We start from the raw sequence: 6154 nt of genomic DNA, 5'->3' as shown, positions 1-6154 counted from the left end.
TTATTTTACAAGAATCTATAGATACACTATACACTTATTGAATTTATGTCATAGGAACGACGTGTTTGAGATATTTGCTGCAGTTGCCAAGCATTGCGGCGTGTAAGCATAATATTGCGTTTTTCGAAGTTTTCACCAACATAAGGATGGCAACTTCATATATTGTTGGGGCATTAAATATGTGTTTGTGTGGTCCAGCTGGTCGTTTACCCGCTCTGATTAAAACTTTCTAGTCATCATTTGGCATGTGCTCCAAAGCAGTCTTAAACAGCTTGACCAATGGATGATGTTCATGAAGTAGTACCTGCAGATCTTGAAGAATTGCTCTTTTCGTTGCTGTCTTGATCTCTTGACGTCGATCAAGTTGTTCCTCCATGTTGTCCATGCTTTCACTTTTTAAAAAACCTTCAATAAATATATCAGTCTAATTTTGTCTACTTACTGTTATTCTAAATTATTGAAAAATATTTGACTAAAACCTTATGAACTAGTTTAGTGATAGGTGATAGTGAAAAGCAGAGCATAGTGCTTGTTCGCGTTAGTGTGTATGCTAGAATAGTGCACTATCTTGTTAGGTTAGATAAGAGACGCTATGGGGCAAGCTCTTAATTTTAAGGAACAGTAATAATTTAGGCTAGATTAAAATTGCTCATTGGTCAAGTATGACCAGATTGTAATTGTAATAATCATCATCGTAGTGATGATTATGGGAAAAAAAAAGTAAATTGTTGACTGTGACTGACTTAATATTAATTTTGCTACCTATTCTATGGCAAAGACGAAGTTCTATTGCGAAAAATATCATACCGATTTTACAAAATTAAGGAAATGTTTGGATATAAAGAACTTGTAACGAGTAAAGCGATGGTCTACCCCGTTAATTGAAATAATATTCGAAAATATTACCTCAACTAACCAAGATAGCCATCGTTACACCCTTAGCTTAGCTCAGTCACTCAGGCGTGTGTTCGTCTTGTCCTAACCTTAGAATGAACTCTGAAAATTGGAATGGAAGCAAACAAAACATAGTTTTTAACTAATCATGTTTATTGTTCATAAATATATAATAAATAAAATGACTTAGTAAATTGCATTAACAAATGTATTTAAATTCTTGCCAAAAACTAACAATTCTGGATTATACTTATGGCTTTTGGTAGCTGATGGTATCTTCTTGATGTCGTATGGTACTGCTGCTGGTTCTGCAACGGGCTCTGGGGTTGTAGGTGTTGTATTCCACCAGGCCTACGGATGTTGGTCGTTGCAGTCTTGGTTATGTGGTTGCAGCCCTGATGACATGGTCCTCGTTGTTGTATCGCCGGCGATTTGAGGGATGTTGAAACTCCCGGAGGGAGAAAAGTGGTTTCTTTCCAAAAAACTATAAAATAGACACATATCAATCATCAAGAAGAAAAACCAACGTGTGCCATCTGCCGTTCTAATCGTCAGAAAGAGTAGCAGATGACAAGAATAAATCAAATGAAATTTAGATGAGAATAGTTAAAATTCTGATTACTAAACGTGCATACATGTAAATTAAAAGATAATTATATTTGAAACTAAAATATCAGAACACATGGTCTGACATTGGAAGTTAGGTTAGAAAAAAAAACATTAGAAAAACTGTTAGATGGAGAAATATAATTACTGTAAGAAATTATTAAAAAAACTATTTGTAGCTCACCCCAAGAGGAAGATGATTTGTTGAAATAGAAATGATTTATTTTTCGAATTACATGCCTTTTTAAGGATTAATTTTTCCCTTCCAGTGTATGTCAGGGAGTAGGGGGTCAAGTCGATGAAGTGACACTGTCATTGAAAACGACGTTTAAAATGATAACCAAGTACTATGAAGTAGCGGCATGTTCCGTATTGAAAATACAGATATTTGGAGAGTATGAATATACGAGGTATGTTCAGTATGATGATTTAAATAAAAAGAGATATATTAAATGGAAGATAATAAAAAAGGATAATAAAATGATAATCAAAGAGGATAATAAAAGAGGATAATAAATGAGCGCCAACCAATTTTTAAAAGGGGGAAATGGGTAAACCAAATAGAAGAAGATAATTATTAATGAAATATTAAAGGAAATAAGGTAAAATAATTATTTTAAAAATAAAATATCAAAGATGTGACGTTTGTAACGTTACACACTCCTCTCACCCATCAGAAAAATTTTGAACACACGTGAGAAATTTTTCTCAAAGAAAACAGGAATGTTACACACTCCCTCCACTCATCAGAAAAATTTCGAACACAGGTGAGAAATTTTTCTCAAGGAAAATAAGAAATCAAAGTTCTAATAATAAAGTAAATATTAAGTCAATGTATATAGTTAATTTAAATTATTAATCATAAAAAATTTTAAAGTACCAAAATAATTTTCAGATGTTACTCTGGGGAAAATAAAAATATTACCCAATGAATTGTAGCATTCATCACACTATAAAATATTTATTATAAATAAATGACATCAGAGAATATCTATCTCTGGGTAAAAAAAATAAATGTACTTTAAAAAAGTATGAAATTAATTCAAAATTATAAAGACTTATCGTATAAAGTGTAAGTAATAATCAAATTTAACTAATAATCCAAAAGTAAGTAAGTAACCATAGTCAAATAATGTAGACATATTAAAAATGAATTGCATTGCAAACATTCTGGTATTTATATAAAATAAAAGGCATATAACTAAAAAGTAAATATAAGGGATATCACATCCTATATACAATAAATAAATAGCTAGTGGAGCTACTAAGAAGTGAATCTCGAACAAAATAACAAGTACTCGGATAACGAGTATCTAAAGTAAGGTAATAATATAATAATCAATATGACAAGGTAAGTAAAAGCATATAAGTAGATAAAGATAATATAAATATAATATAATAAAAAGAAATGCAAGTGCAACTATAGATAAACCATTAAAAAAATAAGTACTAACTATATGGAAAGCCAAATAAGACAAAGTTCTACACCAAAGGGTTTGAAAAAACTGCATAAAACTAGTCATAAAAGACTTAACCAATGAGTTAATAAAGAGAGAGATAATGATACATAATGCAAATGTTACTTCCATCAAATGCATACCAGGGATCTACACTAAAGAACAAAATATATGTATAAAAATGCATAAATATGATTTGCAAAGATGGAAAATAACAAATGCTAGTAGCTAAACTACAATCATACTTCAAAGCGCCTCAATTCTACACCAGATTTCTAAAAGTAGATATGCATAGAATTGTTTGAACTCCAAAAGAAAAAATTTATAAAAGACATCATCCTAAAAATAATATACAGCATTAAACTGTATATCAATAGTCATTAAGACCAAAAAAACGGAACTCAGACTCAATAGATCTGGCCCAACCCTATGGATAACTTATATGTACCCTAGGAAAAAAAAACACTAGGTGTCTATGCAGCTATATTTAAGCCATACACAACTTATAAGTGCCGGATGAGGCTTTCATGCTAATCTGTATCAAAAATCAGTACAACACCCAAAATAAAATAATAAAACAATAATATATAGATAAATAGGGCATTGTTAAATAAAAAAGATGTTAAATATAATGTTTATCATAATTAATATAAGTGCAATAATGCAAAAAATTGAAAAATGTAAAATATGATGCTTTACGAACAAAAATTTTTGAGATTCAAGACAAAAAGAAGAAGAATGGTTTAAATTAATATTCTGAATACGTAAAGAAGAAGAATAAGAATAAAATACCTCAATGAAAGAAAAGAACTTGAAAATTGTCCTAGTCTTTACTATACAAGTAAAGTAGTATATACCATCCGAACAGAAAGTTCGATGGAAACAACAAAATTTTTGGTAGTTATACAAAATTGGTAATAAATATATGAAAACAACTAGGAAATATAAGAATAAGTAAAAAGTAATTGAAAATAAGTAATAAAACAAGATTTAAATGCACTTTAGAGTACACAGAAGTACCTATGAAAAGAACGTAGAAGAAATAGTACGTATAAAAAGTACAGAAAATATGACAATAAATGGAAAAATTCTCTTGGGTTTTGGAAAGTTACAATAAAATAAGAAAGTAATTAAAGAAGAACTACCAAAAAAAAACTGGTTAAATTGAAAAAAACACCATGTGGACATTACTATCAAGGTCCTAACATAAAAATTAGCCAAAAAAAATAGGGAAAAAGTATCAAAATGTTAAAATACCAATATTTGCAACTGTAAATGTATTTTAAATCAATTATGCTGAAATATATAATTAAATTATTGTAACTGGTAATACTTTTTGACCCATGACATGTGAAAATATATAAAAATTAGTCAAAAAGGTAGTCAAAAAGTACCAAAATAGATAATATATATAGATTTACTGCAAAAATTGAATATAAAAATGAAATATAAGAAAATAGTATTTATTAATGCTTGTTGTCTGCTACCAAACCACACACTCACAGCTCGATTCTTCGGATAAGACAAGTGCGTTGGTGCGCCAGTGTAACGAAAAAGCGCACATGAGAAACGTTGCGGCGCCAGTGTAACGAAAAAGCGATGGACTTTAGTCCAAGTACCAAAATAATTTTCAGATGTTACTCTGGGGAAAATAAAAATATTACCCAATGAATTGTAGTATTCATCACACTATAAAATATTTATTTATTATAAATAAATGACATCAGAGAATATCTATCTCTGGATAAAAATAAATGTACTTTAAAAAGTATGAAATCAATTTAAAATTATAAAGATTTATAGTATAAAGTGTAAGTAATAATCAAATTTAACTAATAATCCAAAAGTAAGTAAGCATCCACAGTCAAATAATGTAGACATATTAAAAATGAATTGCATTGCAAATATTCTGGTATTTATATAAAATAAAAGGCATATTATAACCAAATTTAAGTAAATATAAGGGATATCACATCCTATATAAAATAAATAAATAGCTATTGGAGCTACTAACAACAACTGAATCTCGAACAAAATAACAAGTACTCGGATAACAAGTACCTAAAGTAAGGTAATAATATAATAATCAATATGATAAGGTGAGTAAAAGCATATAAGTAGATAAAGATAATATAAATATAATATAATAAAAAGAAATGCAAGTGCAACTATAGATAAACCATTAAAAAAAATAAGTACCAACTATATGGAAAGCCAAATAAGACAAAGTTCTACACCAAAGGGTTTGAAAAAACTGCATAAAACCAGTCCTAAAAGACTTAACCAATAAGTTAATAAAGAGAGAGAGAGAGAGAGATAATGATACATAATGCAAATGCTACTTCCATCAAATGCATACCAGGGATCTACACTAAAGAACAAAATATATGTATAAAAATGCATAAATATGATTTGCAAAGATGGAAAATAACAAATGCTAGTAGCTAAACTACAATCATACTTCAAAGCGCCACAATTCTACACCAGATTTCTAAAAGTAGATATGCATAGAATTGTTTGAACTCCAAAAGAAAAAATTTATAAAAGACATCATCCTAAAAATAATATACAGCATTAAACTGTATATCAACAGTCATTAAGACCAAAAAAACGGAACTCAGACTCAATAGATCTGGCCCAACCCTATGGATAACTTATATGTACCCTAGGAAAAAAAACACTAGGTGTCTATGCAGCTATATATAAGCCATACACAACTTATAAGTGCCGGATGAGGCTTTCATGCTAATCTGTATCAAAAATCAGTACAACACCCAAAATAAAATAATAAAACAATAATATATAGATAAATAGGGCATTGTTAAATAAAAAAGATGTTAAATATAATGTTTATCATAATTAATATAAGTGCAATAATGCAAAAAATTGAAAAATGTAAAATATCATGCTTTACGAACAAAAATTTTTTTGAGATTCAAGACAAGAAGAAGAAGAATGGTTTAAATTAATATTCTGAATACGTAAAGAAGAAGAATAAGAATAAAATACCTCAATGAAAGAAAAGAACTTGAAAATTGTCCTAGTCTTTACTATACAAGTAAAGTAGTATATACCATCCGAACAGAAAGTTCGACGGAAACAACAAAATTTTTGGTAGTTATACAAAATTGGTAATAAATATATGAAAACAACTAGGAAATATAAGAATAAGTAAAAAGTAATTGAAAATAAGTAAT

At 28.9% G+C, this 6154-nt stretch overlaps 1 long non-coding RNA gene across 1 annotated transcript; it reads left to right on the top strand.

The window, feature by feature from the left end:
- Positions 1-3333: 3333 nt before the first annotated feature.
- LOC126891683 (uncharacterized) lies at positions 3334-5685 on the top strand. The gene is made up of 2 exons (XR_007700509.1): positions 3334-3426; positions 5642-5685. It is a non-coding gene; the product is annotated as an uncharacterized LOC126891683 (long non-coding RNA).
- Positions 5686-6154: the final 469 nt, after the last annotated feature.

This window comes from Diabrotica virgifera, chromosome 9 (genome assembly GCF_917563875.1).
Source record: "Diabrotica virgifera virgifera chromosome 9, PGI_DIABVI_V3a".
Taxonomy (NCBI): domain Eukaryota; kingdom Metazoa; phylum Arthropoda; class Insecta; order Coleoptera; family Chrysomelidae; genus Diabrotica; species Diabrotica virgifera.
The sequence above is the reverse complement of the archived record's forward strand: the minus strand, read 5'-3'. Positions and strand labels throughout refer to the sequence as shown.